Source organism: Lontra canadensis, unplaced genomic scaffold (assembly GCF_010015895.1).
Source record: "Lontra canadensis isolate GAN:19392208 unplaced genomic scaffold, GSC_riverotter_1.0 scaffold48, whole genome shotgun sequence".
NCBI classification, from domain to species: Eukaryota; Metazoa; Chordata; class Mammalia; order Carnivora; family Mustelidae; genus Lontra; species Lontra canadensis.
This window is the reverse complement of record NW_022631042.1, coordinates 7,312,392-7,334,427: the sequence shown is the minus strand read 5'-3', so window position 1 is coordinate 7,334,427 and position 22,036 is coordinate 7,312,392. Positions and strand designations below refer to the sequence as shown.

At 39.0% G+C, this 22,036-nt stretch overlaps 1 protein-coding gene across 7 annotated transcripts in view; it reads right to left on the bottom strand.

The window, feature by feature from the left end:
• Positions 1 to 22,036, bottom strand: part of MAGI2 (membrane associated guanylate kinase, WW and PDZ domain containing 2) — a 1,351,061-nt gene that overhangs the window by 732,379 nt on the left and 596,646 nt on the right. Inside the window, exon 1 of one of the 7 annotated variants that reach the window (XM_032873265.1) lies at positions 2,284 to 2,566. The exons of the other annotated variants lie outside the window; for them this stretch is intronic. The gene's annotated coding sequence lies outside the window, so the exon portion shown is untranslated. Of the gene's footprint in view, positions 1 to 2,283; positions 2,567 to 22,036 lie in introns of those variants that run through there. 7 annotated transcript variants of the gene reach the window in all.

Below are 22,036 nucleotides of genomic sequence, written 5' to 3'. Positions count from 1 at the left end.
GAATGGTATAATATCTAAAGCACTTAGGGAGCTGTTTCTATAATGCAGTTAAAATCATTGTACTAGAAGTCTTACTTGTCATAATATAGGGGTGACTTCATGCCATTTTTCAGGAAGTCTCGAGATTTTTTCAAATCCCCACAATTAGGGAATGATCATACAATTTAAAGAATTACTGTTTCTGCACAAGACACACACCCTTGTACTCTTTTGCATTCTCACGTTGTGGTTAGTGCTATCCTTCTTCCCTAAAACATGGAGAGCCCAACCCCTCCCTCCTGAACTCACTCTCTGCTCACAGGATCATCTTGGGATGTTGTATAATAGAGAACAACCCATTTCACACACACCTCCAAAGAACACATTCTCTCAAGCAGAGTCTCAAACACATAGCTCTGTGCTAAAGCACATCCTGCCTCTGCTGGTTGGAGTTTTCACAAACCGAAGCCTAAATAAAGGAGCAGTGTGGTGGCTACAGCACTTCAGTCCGTGCTCGGCACAGAATTCCTTAATAAGCACAAGAGTAGTACAGGACAGTCATAGATCACCTCCCTGCATTCCAACTCTGAGACATGACCCTTCTCCCCGCACAACGAGTCACAATTCAAAAACTGGGGGAGAAAAGACGGTAAGATAGAAGAGGGCAGCTTCGTCTTTCCAGAGATGGATGATAGGCAAGTATCCCTCTGTCTCTACCTGTCACTTCCCATGCGGGGAGTCCCCAGGAGAAGTGCCACACGGGCGTGTGTCTTCTCTTGGGGAAATTGTTGTTGACTAGCCCGTTAAGCAACAACAAAAAGTGCTTTATATTGTGTCCAAAGAAATATAATCTGGGCTTTTATAAAAACGGAAACGTGATTGCCAGGAAAATATCTTCTGCTAGCCTTGCTGGGTAGTTTGTACTTGAAGTAAAACTGTCACCACCCACTCTCCATTCAACCCGAGATCTAAAAAGGCCGGTGAACTGAAAGGAACCAAGAGCCTATCCGTCCCTCTCAGAAAACAACCACAGGAGCAAATCACATTGGAGGAAGGCTCGACAACTCGGAGAGACCATCTCCTCAGGACTGGGAGGAGAGATATGGAGCCATTTTTCACTAGGTTCACAAGAAAATGTCAGCTCACAGCTGCTAGTGCCTTGCCAGAGCGCATCTTAATTCGGTCAAAAGGGACCCAAGCCAGTCACCCTCACAGAACATTTTCTTAGAGAGTCCATTACAAATTTGATTCTCTCTGCTTTGAGCATCTTCTTGATGTAGTCTTTGGCAATTGCATGGTACAGATCTGCATCCAATTCAAAACTAAATGCCTTCCCCCATTTCCTCTTAAAATCATGTGAATTAGACACTTCTGAGGTAACAGTTTAAAAAAAAAAAAAAAGGAGGAAGGAAAAAAACCCACCTCTCCCCACTCCCCACCCTCCTCCCAGCTTCTTGACTAATACCTCTGGGCAGTTTACTTCAGAATAGAGCCCATTCGTGAGTGCACAATGGCAAACTGGATACAAGTCTCCTATCACAGAAAGCACAGGCAATGCTTTCTTTGTAAAAACCCAGGAAAATACACATGCTGGAACAAAAGACACTCTATCTGCACAGCAAGAAATAAGAGAAATTGTGTGTTTGTTTTACACACATCTAAACCCAATTATTAAAAAAAAAATGTCTTGGCATCTCTTTTAATGATGACATATTGTATTCTTCCCTCAAACCGTTTCCCAATAAAATAAATTTTAAAGCTTTGGCTCCAAGGAGAGGTAAAACATACTCTGCCATAAGAACACCTGGTGTGTGTCTTTGTTGGTAGGGTGCCATTTCAAACTTACTATATTTGAACTCAATTATGTGGAAAATGAAGACAAGGCAAATTCAGCCAGATAGCTGTGAATTATTCTGACATTACGAGAAACGCCAAGTCAGCAGATATTTGCTGTTTACATTTCACAATAACCTAATCGTGCATTTGCAGCCTTCTGGAGCAAAATGCTAACTATTCTCCAAACAGCCACCTGACAATCTAGGGCTCAAACACACATTCTGACTCAGAAGGAGACATCATGACGGCTCTCCACTGGCTGTATTGAACAAAAGCTCCGCAAGCAAACGGGAGGCATTTGGTAATGAAGTGAGAGTCAAATCAAGTTTAGGTTCACATCTGGTGGAATATGGCACTGCCTACCCAGCGGTTGGGGAGCAGGAGGGTTTGGAGGTTATAAATAGAAAACACACACATATACACATAGAGATATTTAAGCCAGACCGGGGTCAGTTTCAGCTTACTAACCTAGAGCTCCGTTCAAAGGAAGCAGAGAAGCCGCACGTCCTCTCCCACCTTTCCATGGTCCTCAGTCAGTGTCTTCTCAAACCACCTGTACTGATCCAACCCATTCTCAGATAATATAATTTTCTTGATAGAAGTAGTCTCAGCTGAGCTTTGCTTTTTTCAGCATGGATGTCCAGAATTCTCCTCTTTAAGCCAGACACAGCAACAAAACTGCCGCTGAGGTCTTTTGTTTTCCTCTCCTCTCAAAGATGAAGCATGCAGCACTTCTCTTTCTCTCTCTCTCCCTCTCTCCCTCCCTCCCACCCTTCCTCCCTCCCTCTCTCCCTCCTCTCTCTCCCCTCACACGCTTTTGCTCTCTCCCTCCGTTTCTCTTTCCCCAACCCCCACCAGCAACCTCACTGGATTCCGTTCAGTCGGGGTCATTTACATCTCCCAGCATGAGAACCTGTGTTCTGTAAGCGCCTGTCTCCCACTTTTGGGTTTCCTCTGCGAAAGGGAGGGGAGCGGCTCTAGGTGAAGTCAGGTGACCCCTCTGTTAAAAGCCACAGAGATGGATGGAGTGTGTGAATTTTAATATACACACAGGCACATTTACATTACAAAGCAGCGAGGCAAATCTAGCTTCTAGGGATTAGGCATTTTTGTTTTTGCTTTTATAGTCCCCTTTTAGCAATTAAGAGAAGCTAATATAGTATAATGAAATGTAATTAAAGTTTTCAGTGTTAATAACAAGGCTGCATACTTTCAGAATCATCCAAATGAACCATTATTTTAAACTTGTAAGCATGACTTTCTTTTTCTTTCAAGGATCAAAGAATCAGTCATTTTACTATTTACACACTTTTCCAACTGGCCTTTTCTTTGACATCTAGTTCAACTTATCTCAAAGTTAAGGACCATCAAAGAAGACCAAATAAGGAGGAGGAGGAGGAGCCGAAAAGACAAAAAGTGACAGAAAACCAGAGTATATCACATGGATAGAAATCAGTAGTTTCCTATTGTAGAATTAGATTTAATAATGAGTAATTTTTTTTTTTTTTGCTCTTAGGCAAACAACTTTTTCCTTCTCTGCTTCAATGTCTCTGTCTAAAAAATAGAAAATTAATGCAATAAATGTAGCATCTCCCCTCCCCGACAATCAAGCAAGCATAGCAGAGAAGGATGTCCAGGTACAGAAGCCGCTGAAAAAACTTGTGTTAACCTTGTACAGTGTTGAAGATAAATTTATAGTCTACAGACTTAGATCTTAACAAATAAACTTGCTACCACCTCGTTCCCTGCTCCAAAGTTTCTGAGTGCAGAGCCTCTCTTTTATCTCAATCATTAAATAGGAATGAAATGCCTTCTGCTCTTAGAAATACTGCAAAGAAAAACAAGATAATCTCCACAAACTATTTTGACAAGTTGAGATAAAAAGTACTTTATGAAGCTAAATGACAAGTAATTAGAAGGAGATCAACAAGTTTGGCGAGAACAAGTATGGGAAGAAGAATCACTTACTTGGCCTCTGGGGCTTTATGCACGGATTCTTAATTTCAAGAACAGGGTGACACTGGTGACTCCACAAAAGAGAAGAAGAGGAGGAGAGCTGACACAGATTCACATTATCCCTGCCTCAAAAGATAACATTTCCAACTCTTACACAAACAGCCTCTCATTCTCTTGAGAGTGATGTCAGGAGAGTACTGCATTTACTGCTGGGACCAGGCACTCCAGCTGAAATATGCCCAGTCCCCTCCATAAACACCACTCAGGGGTAGACACGGAATGAGTAACAGCTATTCACTCTTCTTGCTTGTTTTGTATTTTAAAAGCTTTACCTTGCATGGAAAAGATCCTATTTAAGCTTTTAAAATAAATTATATGCTAACTGGCTGCAAATTTAGCTTTAGTGTGTGCTACAAAAATTGGCACCGAAACATTGGACAATAAAAAAAGATCTTCCCTCAGAAAAGTTGGCTTAGGCAAATTTAGGAAGACCTAAAATTTTGAAGGATAAAAACATAAAGGACTTCATTTTACTGTCTCTTATAACCAAACTAGCTGTTCTTTAACCTTTATTTTTCCTTTCTAGCATTGGGTGTCTTCATTTTGCATTTGCCTTTTTTTTCCCCCTCCTCCTCACCCTCTGGCCTTTCTTCTTTCCACAGTGGTGTCACTTTCCCTGAATGAGCAAAATGTTGACGTCAGAGAGAAACAGGAAAGACATCTTTGATTATGTCAGAAAATGCTTGGGTTTTAACTCAAACTCCAGCGTGTGGAAACTTTCAAGCTCCATGCTACTCTAACAAAGAGGCATGATGAAAAATGGACTCTAGACTTCATATTTTTTATTATTATTAAAAATCGAAGGGTCTTGATTTTAAAAGGCTTATTAAAGTTCACCATTGATAGGCCAATGCAAAAAAAAAAAAAAAGGATGAAAATAATTTAGCAAAAATGTCGCAGCAAATAACCCCAGCGATCTTTTTAAAAAGTCTTCCATTACTCAGGGTACAGAGTGTGAAATAAATCTTTGCTCATGCATTCATTTATTCAACCAATGTTTATTGAGCACTTCCTTTGTGTCAAGCACTATTCCAAGCACTGAGGGATACAAGGTAAATAAAACAGACTCTGAACCCTTTCAGAAACGGGTAATATGTACCACTGAATACAAGAGATGTAGGTGCAAAATGTTAAGGAAGTTCAGAAAGTTGGGGGGGGGGATTCTCCTTAGTGGGAGGCAGTATGGTTACAATAGAATAAGTGACATTTGAACCAAGCCTTTAAGCATGTGTCAGTTTTCTAGGTAAGAAAGCAGATGCAAGAGGATTTCAGGCCATGAGACACAAAAAGCATGAACAGAGACCCCGTGTGCAGTGCGGTATGGCTAGAATACAGGCTGCTTGGGAGAGAGTGGTTTGAAAGGTAGATTGGAACAGGCTGTGCATGATCTTGAACGTTCTGCCCGAGTATCTGTGCTTTATCTGAGATGCAGCAGCAAACTATATAAGGATCCCTGACTGGTAAATTATTTGTTTCATAAAGATGATTTTGGGGTGACGTGGAACGTCACCCCAAACTTTCCTAATGATAAGAATCACCTGCAAGTGATAGCAAACACACAGCTTCTTGGGTTCTACTCCAAATCCAGAGACAGTCAGGGATCTGAATTTTTAACAAATGTCCCAGGTGATTAGACATAGGGATAGTTACACAGAGTTAATATTCTCAGGATCATTGTTAAGCCAAATAAAAGACTTCTGCTTCTTATACACTTAAACAAGGGATTTTCACATAAAGGTTGGGAACACTTATCAGAATCAAATATGATGAATGTGCTTATTTTGAGCCATGAAACAAAATGATACACAATAGCCATGCAATCTCATTTCTATCTTACCTTATGTGAAACCTTCTGTCTTGTGAGGTTGAATTTATTTATCATCTCTCACTAACATCAGGGTCTTTCTTATGTCTGTGCTTCCGATCCCCCTTCTGGGTATGACCTCCCATTCCTTTTTTCCAACTTCCCTTTATCCTTCAAGGACTCCCTGCAACCACTGGGCACATAAATTCACCCCTTCTCTAATATCGGTTGTACTTAAGGCATATTGATATTACAACAACAGAACCAGAAATAATTTTAATATCAAACTCATATTAATGCCAGGGGATTTAGCTTTTTACATTGTCACAATGATTCTGTGAGGTACTAATACTATCACTTAACTCTTGAGGAAAGTAAAGCCTGGAGACATTAAATAATTCACCAAAGGTCAGAAAATTAATAAGTTTCTGGATTAGGACCCAACTCAGTCTCTGCTACATGATTAATATCATACCATATCTTATTCCCTAAACATCTGGAACCCAAAATTTAGCAGTTGATTAAATCAGTAGATAATGTTATTACTCTTTTGCTTTCTACCCTTTTGCATGCTAATGGCTCCATTTCAGGAGTTGGACTTTGTTTCTGGGTTTAAAGCCTTTCTCTGCCACTTTCAAGCCACTGTGACCAAAAGTGAGTCATTTAATGTCTCTGTGCCTCAGTTTCCTGGACTATTTCATAGTTTCATTAGAAACTTAAATGAGAATCCATGTATTTAGTACCATGCCCAGAACAATTAGATACTCAATGTTAGTTATTATTTTTTATTAGTAGTATTGTTGCTGTTATTAACAAGTGAGAAGCAAATTCTCAGTTTATCCCCATATGAGTTTTTTATCTCATCCAGAGATATTAAGTGGTAAAAGAGCACCACTGACTCTGTGTATTATTAAATGTAGTTTATATAGCTTTCACTCTAGTTTACAGAGCTACAATTGATTTGATCAAATTAGGAAGATGCACCAACTACTATTTAACTAATCAAAAACTACACATATTGCTTTATTATTAGATCTGTAGTGTATGGTCTCTTGTCATTTGTGATGGTTCCTGGGCAGGCAGAAAGTAGAAATTACACCATTTTTTTAAAAACCACACTTACATTTTAACAATAAGCTAAATACTAATCCTTCTTAAAAATCAATTATTCCTGCTTTTTATACAAACTACTGTCTTTTTTTTTCCTGATAAATAATTCCAATATTTCCATGGAATATTTCCTTATCTTCTGAGGCATGTTTACTGGCAAACAAAATTTCTTTTAACTATGCAACATTCTTGTCAATTAAGTGTATATTTAGTGTAGATATGGTATTGTGCTTATATGAAATCACAACCAAATAAACAGTAGATGTTACTTGTCAGTGGGAAAAAAATTCTGCACGGGAATTGTGGTTGTACATTTTGTAAACAATCGACAATCTCAAGAAAATCCCTTTTTTTTTTTTCAGTTTTATAAATTGTTGATCATAACAGGAAAAGACTGTACCATTGATGGTTTGTTTGAGTGTGGACTAAATGATTGGTGTACTACTCCGTAGACCATTGCATATAAGTGTAGCTGGCTTTTGGGTTGGCAGTTATAGTTAATGTTTGCAGAGATCTCTGGGAACTTTCTCTCCCTGCCTTACAGGCTGCATAAAAATTTTCATAAAAAACAACTCATCTCTTTTTTGACTGCTTATGCCAAATTAATGCATTTTCAGTCACTGTCAAAAGTATCCTATTCTACTTGAAGATGGTTATATGTATGTGCATGCATGCATAATTATCACAGGCTATGGTTAAAGTTTGATTATCCCATTCTAAGAGAAGAAAAGCAAAAAGCAGAAAATTCCTGCTTTGGGTTTTTCTTTAGTCTTGACTAACCAGGCAAAGCAGGTGCTTTAAGAATGGCCTTTAAATATTGCATGGTGTCAAACACACAGAGCCAACAACCCTGGCTTCACAATTTCCTGCCTGTGTGGTACTAGATAAGTTACTCATCTGTAAAACAGTGGTGATCTCTGTTGCATAGAGTTCTCAGGCATTGAATGAAATAATGCATATAAAGTTCCAGGCACAGTGCCTGGCACACCATTTTGACCACTACCATCATCATCACCACCACCACCAGTGTCACCATCACCACCATTACCATCCTCTTCCTACTCATCGTCATTACCAAGATTTCTCATGTACCAGACACTGCTCTCAGTAAGCACTCAATAATGGTAGCTTCCATTATTATTGTTACTATATTCTTTCTTTTACTGGCTTTCAGTTCATGACATTGCATATTCTGAGCCTATTGCCCTGATGTAAAACACACCATCATGTCCCTAATCAAAACAAAAGCTTACATTTAAATACCTTTCAGTATATGAAGTAGGAAAAACTGTAACACGTTTTCCCTTTCACTAGTCTTTCCACTCTGTAAACAAATCTCGGGTTCAGACTGTGCACGGGGAAGGTCTTCCCTGGATGATTTCTAAGTCTTCTGGAAGCAATTCATGAGGTATTATGAATCCTCACAAGAATGTGCTTCATAGGACTGAAGAGACCAAAGCACAAGCAGAAGTGCTTTCTATCCTGAGTGGGCATCAATAAATTCCATTGTTGACAGCTGTCCTTTACGGATCTGCATTTCTGATCTCATAATGAATCATCCCACTTCTGATTTCTGAAAACTGGTTTGAATTGTGATCTTTTATTTTCTCCAGAAGCTCATGCTCTTCCATAGCCTTTCATCTACTTGACCTTGCAGACCCCATCAGATGGACATAAAGGGGGCATATATGGGGTCTCTTGTTCTATAAAACAAACTTTGCCTGGCTGAGCCTAGATAGGATGGTGAAGTCAGTGTAATATGTTGTCTGCACCTTCTATCCTTCCTTTCTCTGCCCTTTAAATTACTCCCTTTAAATGGCACTCTCTCTCTCACCTTCCAAATCCTTCCTGATTTTGATTCTCATCTCATAACAAAACCAAAATTCAGCAGAATGCACAGTGTAAATTTGTGTGTGTTACCTGAAGTAACACTTACTGTCTTGGTGATTTGGATGGCTTGTATAATCTCTTAAAATGTAAACATTCCTTGGAAATAGAAACTAAGTATGGTTTCTAGAAATGTTAAACCATTGTCTGAAATATGTCTATTTAAATGGACTGAATCCAACAAAGCATATTTCTTTCAAAGCCCAATCTCAAATCATGAAGGAAAATGAATGGGGAGGGAGCTATATACTCTGACCTGAATAACTTAAGCTTTGGGAAAAAGGACAGTGGGTGGCCACCTTGGTTTTGAATCATAAGTCCACCATGAACTGACTGTATGACTTTGGGTAAGAGAGCTTAAGGCCACTATGCCTTAATTTGCTCATTGATAAAAAAGAGAATATAATATCTTAAAGTAAGTGCAATCATGAAATTGCTAGCACAGAATATGGCATATAGCAAGCTCTCAGCAAACAGGATCTTCCTTCTTGTTCTGCCTAAGTAGTCATCTATTAAATAGCTCCTTTTTCCTATGGGTCATCTTCCATGAGTCACCTGCTCTGCTCACACCTCCTTAATTCACCTGACATTGATATTAGTATCTTTCATCATCAGAGATATCCCTATCCAAGTAAGATAGACTTTTGCAGAGGGTCTAAATTTTAGTCAAGTAATCTACCTTCTCAAGGCACCAGACCAACTTAACAAAATCAAAATCATAATCAAATTGGATTGAGAAAGAGGGAGAAGAATATGGTAAAGAATGAAGAGAGGGTGGTCAAAGAGAGAAAAGAGAAGAAGTAGTTAAATGATCTATCTAGAGGCCTAGAGGTGGTACCATAGGAGAGTAGAGAAAGCACAACTGAACTTTATTAGAATTCAAAAGACCCTAGCCTTGGATTACTCATTCAATATCAATGGCCTTGTCTGTGAAATAAAGATACTGAACTTCTCCCAAGATCTCATCCAGCTCATAGATTTTGGTTTCATGAGGTTAGAAAGTAAAATCTTTCTTGAGGGCTCTTCACTACCAAGCCCCATTAGTCCACGATACTGGGGAGGGTAGCTCCCACCAACTCAATCTGACTCTGCTACATACTCCACCTCCAGCATCTCATTTAATCTCCATGGTAGTATTACTATCCCCACTTTCAATTTTTGGGTCAGTGACCTTTTCCAAAGTCAAAGAGGCAAAGGGACAGAGCAGGGATTAACACCACCTTCTAATACAAAGCCCCAAGTACTTTTTATTGTACCATGCTGCCACCCTCTGGGACAGAAGCTGGGAATAAAGCTATATAGAAATTAAACCTTCATTGAATGACTCTACAGTGATATTTTACATAAACGTGGAAAGTCCTGTAACCATTATGGAAATTTGAGGAAAACATGCCTGTTATGGCAGTGATGTGCTGCTCAGTGTTTAACAACTGGCATAATGGAAAAACAAAAAGAAACAAACAAAAAAACGGATAGGTAGCATTTGTCAATTTCTGCAGAATAAATATGCCACCATAGCCAATTTCAAGCTATCAGCTTAAAGTCACTGAACTGGAGATGGGGAGAGATGTACATAAATAGCTCTTTCAAGGTAATGCTAGCCATCTTCTGCATATCACTCTGTGTGTGTGTGTGTGTGTGTTTGTGTGTGTGTGTGTGTGCACGGGCACGTGTGCATATGAACCTGAATTTATATTTCACCTTAAAAAACACTGAAAACCCAAAACATAGGTCCAAATGCTTATTATTGAGTAACTCTGAGTGCCATGTGTTTCAGTTAAACTCTAATAAGTTTCCTTTCTGGTCAAATATGCAGATTCCTTATCTATCTCTTTAAATTTGAAAATATAACTGTCAATAATCCCAGCAAACAAAAGAAACCCAAACCCCAAACTCCCAATATTGACCTACTTATTTCCATGTAGAATACTGGGTGGTTCTTATATTATTTTCAAATGTATACTTTTTGAGATTTCTTATGAGATGTATGAGATGTTCAATGGAGCTCCAAGGTAGGGCTCCCCCAGTAATCCAGCAAGTGCCAACTGCAGTATTTGTTGGTACTGTCTCAGCAAAGAGCCATTAGGGAAACCAGAACCTGAAAAGAAAGACGAAACTATCCCCTAGCCCCACATTCCTTATTCCTCACCTTAAAGTGCCATAACCACTTGAATTCCTCTGAAGTAAAAGCAAGGTGACTGACAAGTTGTAGGGAAATTGCATGCATAATTTACATGGCCCTGTGAGCAAGCAGAGGGGTTGTCATTTCTGTAGACGCCTTACAAATGATATTCGGATAGATTGCTTGAGGAATGACTTCTGATTGCTGAGACAATTTACTTCATCTTACTCATTTCTTCTGATTGTGAGATACAGAAGTAAGACTCTAGCAGAGGGAGGGGCGCCTGGGTGACTCAGTGGGTTAAAGCCTCTGCTTTCGGCTCGGATCATGATCCCGGGGTCCTGGGATGGAGCCCAGCATCAGGCTCTCTGCTCAGCAGGGAGCCTGCTTCCTCCTCTCTCTCTGCCTGCCTCTCTGCCTACTTGTGATCTCTGTCTGTCAAATAAATAAATAAAACCTAAAAAAAAAAAAAAGACTATAGCAGAGGGTTAAATGTGAAGAGTGTTCTATGTAAGAAAATTTGCACAAACGCCTGAATTATTGCCTATATAAGTGTGCAAAAATTCCTCCCCACCCACTAAATCAAGAGAAAAGAGAAAGGACACTGAAAGCATCACTGCTGTTCAAAGGAATATGAGATCTGTACTGAGGAACAACTCACTTTTTAAAATTTATGATAAGGGGGAAAAGTCTTAAAATTTCTATTGTTATCTACAGCACAAGCATAAGGGCCTATTTAGCCAGAGCGATTCCATCTTGGATTAAACAGTCATTTTGTTGTTTATGCAGTAAAACTTAAACTGTCCCTGCCCCCCTACCCCCACAGGGGACTTACTTAAAAACAAGTCCCGGAAACCAGTCCCAGGTAACAAAGCCCAAATACAAGGGTGGGTCAGGCCAGGTGGAGACATCCAATCAGACACCAAACAAAGGTGGGGGGGGGGCACATACTGTCTCCCTAGCTACCAAGGAGTATTGGCCCCACCTTTTGGGCGCCAATTCTGACCAAGGTGATAGGCTAGTTCAAATGTCTACTATAGGGTAAATTGTAATTCAATTGGTCACTTATGTGTGACCTAGCATGACTATGCAGCTTTCTCTGTGTGTTACAATCTCATTGGCCACCTGTGTGTGGCCAGGCCCAACCATATGGCCTTTGCCCTTAAAGGCTAGTCTGTGGGACAGAGAGGGGTTGAGCTCTCTGTAAGAGGCGCAGCCCCAGCCGGTTGGTTTGATTCTTGATGCTTGGCGCGAAATAAAGCTTTGCTTGACCTTTGCTTTGTATCAGTCTCGCTCCTCTAATCACGGACCCATTACTGGGGGACCTTTCACAAGTATCTACAGATATCTACTTACATCTGAGGTTAGCTAACATAGTTAAAAAAAAAAAAAAAAGATGTACTAAAAAGTTAAACAAGAAAACATACTTTACAATAGAAGAAATAATGGTTAGGACTAAACTAAAGCAAAGGATGTTACCATCAGGAAGAATATCCGGTTAGCTTTGCAGGTACCAGAGCAGATGGCTGGGAAAAAAAACAAAACGAAACGAGGAACACATCAAAACTAGATCTTAGACAGTGAAGAGGTTTTGCTTTGAAATCTTCATGAACACAATATAAATATCCCTCTTCAATTGCTATTTTTCTTATATTAAAGAGCTAAGTTAGAGTAACAACATGAAGTTTCTTTCTTAATGATCTTTAAGAACTCCACACTGCCCACAGTTTTAGAGAACTTAGTAAATAATGAACATGATAAAAATGAAATTAAAATAAAATCATGATTCAGATTTTTCAAAACGTGGGAAGGTCTCTAAGTTTTAGATTGTCTTACTTTTTTTTAAAGGTTTTAATTATTTATTTGACAGAGAGAGAGAGATCACAAGCAGGCAGACAGAGGGCCAGGGTGCGGGGTGGGAGGGTGAGGGGGGTGTGGGGGGGAAGCAGGCTCCCTGCCAAGCAGAGAGCCCGTTGTGGGGCTGGATCCCAGGACCCTGAGATCATGACCTGAGCTGAAGACAGAGGCTTAACCCTCTGAGCCACCCAGGTGCCCCTAAATTTCAGATTGTTAATTTAAGAAATAGAATTCATATCTAGTGAGCTTAAAGATATCACAAACTTGAGCCAATCTGAGGTCCCTTCCAACTCAGGAGAGTCCTCAACAATCAAACAGGACAGCTGGAGTAGGAGGAGAGAGGAAAGATTCATCATAAGTCCCTTGGGTAGAATCAACAGGTCTTAGTAAACAAAAGGAATTTGGGGCATGTACAAGCACAATTTGAGGGTGACTAATTCCTGGCTTGAGCCTAGTGGATCTCATTTCCCATTTTCCCCTGCTCCCACCTCACTTCACCTTACATCTTACATCCTACAGTCAATGAGGGTTGGGTTAGTCCTTTGATAAAGGGCTGCAGATGAGTTTGACATTGAAAAATTTTGAGTCTGGAGAAACTGCCAGAAATCTAAGTGGAGATCTTAAGAAGTCTTGACGTGGGAATGTAGTATTAAGAGTCATCCAGGGCGGGGCGCCTGGGTGGCTCAGTGGGTTGAGGCCTCTGCCTTTGGCTCAGGTCATGATCCCAGGTCCCTGGGATCGAGCCCCACATCCAGCTCTCTGCTCAGCAGGGAGCCTGCTTCCTCCTCCTCTCTCTCTCTCTCTCTCTCTCTCTGTCTGTCTCTCTGCCTACTTGTTATCTCTATCTGTCAAATAAATAAATAAAATCTTTAAAAAAAAAAAAAAAAAGTCATCCAGGGCATAACTGAGTCCTCTCACTGAAGTAAAAAAATGAGGGGATGACACCCAGCAAAAGACTAGGAATAAAAAAAAGGGAAAAGGAAATAATCAGTATTCGAGGTAGAAGGAAAGGATTCAGAGCCATTAAATGACACTGAGAAACATTATCCAAAAAAAAAAAAAAAAAAAAGAGAGAGAGAAAGGAAAAGAAAACTAGGAGACAGCCATCATCTATGTGGCAGACTGCTTGTGGGGACAACAGAGAAGACCTGGGGAGAGGCTGATAGATGTGGCACCTAGGAGGTTTTTAGGTCACTGGAGGAGAGACAGGAAGGAGACAAGGTGAATACCAGCAGCCTCCAAACCTGTTTCTCTCCCCCAATCTTCTCAGCTGCTTTAAAAATACATCCTTAAGCCATATCCTTGGAGATTCTGAGTCAGTAAATGAGAGTTTCTACCTCACGTCTGTTCTTGAATTTGACCATACTCTTCTAGGACGCTTTACAGTATTCCATTTTGTAAATTTTTATACTCATCTTCCATCTAGTCTGCAAGTACCCTGCAGGTAAGAATTATGTCTCTTTCGCTCTTAATCCCCACATCATCTAACCCGAAAAATAACAGGTACTCACTAATACGTGTGGGTTCACTGGTCATCTTAGTCCTGTTCTTTAAGACAAAATCATCCAAGTGACCAATTCCAAGGACTGTAAAGACTTGGACCCAGACTTGAACGAAGATTGGTGTATCTTTTAGTAACAAAACAAAATTTTGACGCTAAAATAAAATCTAAAATGTATCTTGAAATGGCCAGCAGCAAGAAAAATAAGGTTTCCCAAAATGATTCATGACATATAGCCACGTCGGCTTTATTTTGGGATGATGTTGATTTGATCTGGAGATAGTTAAATGTGTCACTCTAAAAGTGTATGTGTTTTCACATGATGTGAAAAAAAACATAATTATAGCTGTCCATTGATAGCTTATGCATTTACAGTGCTATTTTGGAAACAGTAAGTTTCAAAACTGGTTTCCAGTTTTGGAAGGAAGTTCCACTGTATAGTAGCTCTGGAGCTTTGCCCCCTATAGATTTCCTCCATTGGAATTCACTAAAATTTAATTGAATTACAATGGGTGAATCCACAAGGTGTCAATTGTTGACTCTCAGATTAAAGAACTCTTTTTCCTCAGGCATTCACACCTACCAGTGCTGAGTCCCGGGGTTGGGTTTTTTGAGAGCATCTCTACACCAACGAACACCTGTGTGCATTAATAAATAGCAAAATAACTACTGTAGTGAAATCACATTTAATTTTAGGAATCGAAGAAAAATTCACTATATTTCTATTCTAGCACACAGGATGTAGCTTACTTCTTTAAAATGTCAAGCATACAGACACAGATTTTATTTAAAGAATGTGGAAACACTGCTTTTCTTTCTTGATTGACTAGGATATATATAGTCTTTTCTCATCAGGAAAAAGGTAAGTTGATATGTTTTCTGAATGGGCATACTAATAACATTGTCACAGTGTATCAGGGAGCTTTCAAAGGCATTATCTCATTTTGTCATTATAACCACCAATCAGGTTGCTATAGTAAGTGTGGTAATTCCAGTTTTTCAGATAAGAAAACTGAAGCTCAGAAAGGTAATCATTAAGTGTAAACCAGGTTTGGCTCCTTTTTTTCCCCTGTATTTTTCCTTTCCATTAAATAATGCAATCACTAACTACTTTCTACATCATTCTAAAGGTTCTGTCTAGGCATGCATTGTGCCTGAGTCAAGATAAATTGGTCTTTTCTTCATGTATATATGCAAAGTTATGAGGAGAAAGTATTTCTATTACCCTTTACTTACATTTATATCTATATGTTCATGAATATAAAATACACACAAAAATTCAAACTAACTAAGGAAATAATAGTTATCACCAGAAGGCTTTGTTACAACATGGTTTGAAAGCTATCATTTAACTTTGGAAAATGAAAAATAAATGACACTAATTAAAATATTTTAAAAAGAGATAAAAATCCACATAAGAAGAATGCTTTCAATTTTGTTCTGTGTCAAGTTAGATTCTTTAAAAGTAAATTAAGTTTATGCACATCTGAATTTGCAAAAAAAACAGACATTAAATACTTTTGTTTTATAAATCACTAGAGACACAGTGAGAAAGGGAACATAAGCAGGGGGAGTGGGAGAGGATGAAGTAGGCTTCCCATGGAGAAGGGAACCTGACGCAGGGCTTGATCCCAGGATCCTGGGATCATGACAAGAGCCAAAGGCAGATGCCTTAGGACTGACCCACCCAGACACCCCAGAAACCACTTTTATTGGTTGTATAGACCAACAGTATAACATTGTGTAAATATTCTGTCTTAATTTCCACAAATCTGGAGAAGTCCTAAGAGGTATTAATGAGAAGAAATCACAGATTTATACTTTTTCAAAAAAAAAAACAACTATTGACCTGAAAAGCCATTAACAAAAGCTTTGCACATCGAATTGTCTATTTTGCCATCATGTCAAAACTACTGCCTTTGATATCACTCACTCTTCCTCTCTGGGCATATATATAACATTTTCGTTTGTACTCTGTTATTTGTTTTCTTTTTTGGGATTTAAAACTATGTCATTTACTCACATAATTGCTCTTCTCATGGCCTTATCATTACTTCTTGCTTTTAAGAAAGCCATGCTATTTGTTTCTCCTCTTTCCTGTCCCATAGGTGAGTCATCTAACTTTAAAAGAGAAAAGTTGGAGAAGATATTTTTTATGATCCCTTCCAATTTTAAAGCTTTATGCAGTTTTAGAGAAAACCTGAAGGGTCACACCATATGGTGTAACACTAAAAGATAAAAACGAGGAGTTTCTTTTTCACTCCCTGTGAATTATTCTGGACACTTCCCTGGTTGATATTTCATATTGTAGACATGTACACATTGAGGATGTGAGAGAAAGAGAGAGACAGAGAAATGGTGAGGCAGAGAGCTAGTGAGGCAGGTGGAGGGAGACAGGAAGGGGCTATGGGACATTGTGGATCACATCTGTGTATTAGAGGTGTAGTTAAGCACTGTCAACCCAACCTCTCAATAGACTCTTCCCTCTTCATTAACAGGAGCTCTTTGTGTCCAGGTACTCAAACAAAACAAAACAAAATAAAACAAACAAAAAAACACTTGTATCACCCTTGCCTTCTGTCTTTCACTCTCCAGAGCAAATATGTCAGTTGTACCTGCAAAATAGATCCAGAATCTAACCCCGTTTCACTACTCCCACTGCACACAAGTTACTCTCATATCTAATTCGGATGATAAAAGTAGCCTAACTGGTCTCATTTCTGCTCTCTTCTCCGTCATTCCGGTGAGGCTGTTAAAACATAAATCAAATCCTATCACTTTCTTTTAACCCTAAAGGCTTCCCATCTCACTGAGAGGAAAACCAATGGCATAATACGATTTATGAAGCCATTCTCAGTATTCTGGCCACTCCCAATACCTGAGGCTTCATTCATTGTGTACTGGGTTCTGGCCACACTGGCCTCCTCATTTATTACCCTCCTAGACCAGCAGGCAGACGCAACCATGCGGCCTTTGTTATCAATATCCCCCCTGCTGGGAAGGCTCTTCCAGATATCCACTCAGCTCCCTCATTCGTTTTCATCTTGATTCCAAACTTACCTTCTAAGCTGAGGCCCTTCTTGAGCATCTCACCTCACTTTTACTCCTTCTCGCCTTCCATTAAGTGACGCTTCACTCAAATGAAAGCATAATAAGTTAAGAATATGAGTCAGTTTTGGTCACATTTGTATCTTCAGTGCCAAGAACAGTGCCTGACATATAATCCATTAGTAAGTACTGGTAGGATTAAATTGAATTGGATCCAACAACGGTATGAAAACCTTGAACCATGCCTTGAAGAGCGGATCAGATGCTGAGTAGATAGATAATAAGGAATACACTGGGCACTTTTTGGTAAAAAACCTGGAAATATGAGCCTCCTTTGGGGAATACCACATTCAGCCGGCTCAAGTTAACATGAGAAAACTGTCACAGAGCAGTTAAAGTCACAAGGCCAGTTAGTAGAAGAACACATGTCTAGAAGCCTGATCCCCAAACCTTCCCAGACCAGGACTCTTCCTAAAGATACAGACCATTTAATTTTCAAGTTTAATCAGGACAAAACACAAGCAAGATGAAAAGGATTGTTTTGTTTTATCTCAATCGCTACCAAATCCATCGAATAAAGTAATGATGGATGTAAGGACCTATTTAGCTAGAGGCCTCCATCAAGGTTAAAACAATAACTTTGTTTAACCCTTAAACTGTCCCTGCTCCCCTTCCCCCAGGGGATTTATTTAAAAACAAGTCCTGGAAACCAGCTCCAGGTAACAAAGCTCAAATACAAGGGTGGCTCAGGCCAGGTGGAGACATCCGATCAGTGGGGGGATACATACTGTCTCCCTAGTTACCAAGGAGTATGGGCCCCACCCTTTGGGCACCTTTTGGGCGCCAATTCTGACCAAGGTGATAGGCTGGTTCAAATGTCTACTATAGGGTAAATTGTAATTCAATTCTTCACCTAGCATGACTGTGTAGCTTTCTCTGAGTGTTACAATCTCATTGGCCACCTGTGCGTGGCCAGGCTCAACTACATGGCCTTTGCCCTTAAAAGCTAGTCTGGGAAACAGAGAAAGGTCACCCTCTCTGTAAGAGGCTCGGCCCTGGCGGGTCGGTCTGATTCCTGATGCCTGGCGCGGAATAAAGCTTTGCTTGACCTTCGCTTTATATCAGTCTCGCTCCTTTAATCATGGACCAATTTTTGGGGGGGCATAACAATGGATAATGCCTCTCTATATAATAACAGCTCATTATTAAGAATTAACGTTGTATTAACATAATAACACATTTTAAAGTCTCAAATTACAAAAAGCAATAGTGGTCAAGATGGTGTGGTGAATGGATGGAGGTATAGATGATAAAATAGCAGAATTTTGACAATTCACGGAACAGGGTGATGGTTATACAGCACTCATTATATTATTCTGTTGACTTTCCATGTGTTTGAAATTGTCTATAATAAAAGTGTAAACACAAAAAATAAACTGAAAAGAAATCCGAAAGCCTCAATCAATTTTGTTTTCTGCTTCCTTAAAAAATAGTTATAACTAAGTTTTTCATTCTGTCTCTTATTTGTTTTTTCTTAATTTAAGAACACAGAAGTTGTATCCTCCTACATGTGGCCCCAAGACACTGATACACCCTGAAGAACCTGAAATAAGCTTATGCGCTCCAGTGGTCACCTTTAGAGTAATAACATCATGAAATCTATGAAATCAGGTGTACTTATGCTTCATGGAATCAAATCATGATGCTTTACTAAAAGAAGAACCTGAGTATTTCCTTCCCTCCCCCAATTTAGACACAAAATAGTAATGGAAATATACATATGGCATTGTCTTTCTCTCCCTCTCTCTTCCTTCCTTCTTTCTATCCTTCCTTCCTTCCTTCCTTCCTTCCTTCCTTCCTTCCACTGAAGAAGAATGTTTCCTCTGTGGATGTTTATCAGCAGTATATTCCTATAACTTTACCTATTCCAGATTCCTACTTTTTCATCTTTTGCTACCAGCCCAGTCAAAATGCACTTTCACTTTTCTTGTAGTTTTCAGTTACTTCATCCATAATTTCCATTTTATTTGCTTTTTGTGGGGGGGAGGGGCACTCTCCAGCTGTATAGAATTTCACAAATTCCCTTTATTTTGCCCTTGACTGCCCTTTCTCTGTGTTCTCCTACATTTCTTTATTTGCATTATGGACATCTATCTATACTCTCAAAAAAAAAAAAATTCTGAATATAATTCAGTCTGATGCTTATGACTCATCGATGTATAATACAGTTCTGACTTTCACAGTTCAGGAAGAAGTTAGGAAAGCACCATACTTCACAGTTTCCTGTTCAGGGATTCCCTTTTCCCTTGGGAAAAGCTTCCCACTAATAACCTCATTTAAGTCTTGTTTCCTCTTACTGTTTGATTATAATTATGGTATTCTTTGAAGTATCTTTATACGATTTCACTCCCCTGATTAAAGCTCTTCCAGACCTTCCCACCGCAGTTGGGATAGGTTTGACATAAACGCGTCTCTTTCCTTCCAGGAGGCTGTGTAAGGTGTGGTTTGTCTGCCTCTGTAGTCCTGTGTGAAGTCTCAGTGACCCTTCCTTAGTTCTTCCTGGCATCCTATCTAGGGTAGGTTCCCCGTCGATCCTCCATCTCAGCCCTTTGTTGGTTTGCTTCCTAACACCAATAACAGTTTGTTTTTAAATATTTTATTCATTTGTCTGCTTTTGCTTTAAAAAATACTTTCACTATACTGTAAGCTCCTGAAGGATAAAAATCCCTTAGTTGTCTACATTCTCCCCTTCAGAATGGGTGGAATAAAAAACTAGGATAAAATGGTTATGAGGAACATTAATTTATGCTACCTAAGTCTCACAAACATATATTTGATTTATTCTTTGTTCATCTTAGGGAAACAACTGAAGAAATCTTTCAATTTTGGTTAATAGCAGAATCCATTAAATTTGACTTCAATTATCTAAATAGCCAATCATTTCCTCTACTGGCACATGCTCTCTCAGTGAAGATTTAAAATCCATGGAAGATGAATGATATTGACGGCCATCATGACTTCATTACCCTTCAAACATTTTGTATATTCTACTAGGACTTTTTGTAGCCTTTTTTGGTTAGCACATAAAATCTACCTACGGTCCTTTACAAACATCAAAAAATGGGTATGGTGGTCACATGCAGATCCTTTTTTTTTTTTTTTTAAATGAAAAATCGTAAGTAGGTCCCATACGAGAGGCAAAAACAGACACGCAAACTATTTGCCAATTACCAACACAGAATAATACCTAAGGAGATACAGCTGCATTTCTATCTCTAGATAGATAGATAGAGCTGCCAAGTGATCAAAAGATAGACAGATAATTTAGGATAATATCACATATTCAGTAAAACAAATCACGTGCATTTGCTTCTTTCTGGTAATCTTAATTCTTGACATCCTGGGTTTTGTTTGTTTATGTTTTGTTTATGTTTGTTTTGGGTCCCTAAATTTGTCAAACAGGTATTTCTTCATGTGCTTCTGTCTTTTAAAAGTCAGAAGCTCTGCTTCTGTATAGAACTATATATATGAATCAACCATCCACACAGGCACAAGAATGGCTGCCTTACTTGATATTATTTGAGACATGATATGATGTCTCTCTCCTTTAAAAACACCTGCTCCAGGGACACCTGGGTGGCTCAGTCGGTTAAGCTGCTGCCTTTGGCTCAGGCCACGATCCCAGGGTTCTGGAATCAAGTCCTGAATTGGGCTCCTTGCTCTGCAGGGAGCCTGCTTCTCTCCCGGCCTCTACCTGCCACTCTCCCTGCTTGTGTGTGCAATCTCTCTCTCTCTGACAAATAAATAAATTAATTAAATCTTCAAAAAAACCAAAAAAACAAAACAAAACAAAAAAACACCACCTGCTCCATGATTTATTTATCTTATTAGAATCCCATCCTTGAGGTTAGGCACTATATATATAAAGTGGAGTAACAAAGCACAAAGAATACACAAAAGTGAGAGAAGATCCCTAATGAAGGTAAGTTAACAGATCACTTTGCGTTCCTGGAGCTCAGTGCCATCATATTTAATAATAAATACTAAGACCAAACAACAATACAAATGATAACTAAGTTTACTCTGAGTACTTATTAAATGCCAGGTAACATATATACCAATATCAGAAGATAGAAATTATTATGCATGTTCTACAGAAACAGAAATTAGCCTTAGGGAGTAAAGTGACTTGCCTAAAGTCCCACAGAGAGCTCAGTATTTAAGCTTGGATTCAAATCGAATACGCAGACTCCTAGCATTATATTCAAGTGATCTATAGTTTAGTGGGTTTAGTGAGCTAACCCAAGAAAAAGCTATGATTTTCTAAATATTAATCCACTGCTATACTGGAAGGCAAAAATGGTGTGCTAGGAGAAAATAACAGGCCTGAATAGAATTCATGGTAGAGGCCTCTGAGGAGAGTCTGCTACACTAGGAAAATGGGCAAAGGGCAGGTAAAGCAACTCAGAGAGAAGGAAATGAAATAACAATAGCTGATGCCACCCCCCTCCCGACCACAAAACCAGTGAAACTTACTAATAACAAAAAAGATACAAATTAAGATAAAATACTATTTTCTGTTTTTTGTTTTTTTTTTTTGAATTGGCAATTTTGAAAGGGTATAAATGAATTTTTCTTACTTTGGAGAAATTGCTGAGAAACAGACACTATTGCTAACAATATAAGATATTTGGGGATTATGTGTGAAAATCTTAAGATTACATATCTTTTCTTCTGGAAGTTTATCTTAAGAAAGCAGTTAGGGTTGGTTATTAAACTATATACAAGGATATCACTACAGCATTATTTTGATAGCTAGCTTTTAGAAACAATCTTAACGTGCAAAAAATATAAGGACTGTTAAATTATTATGGCA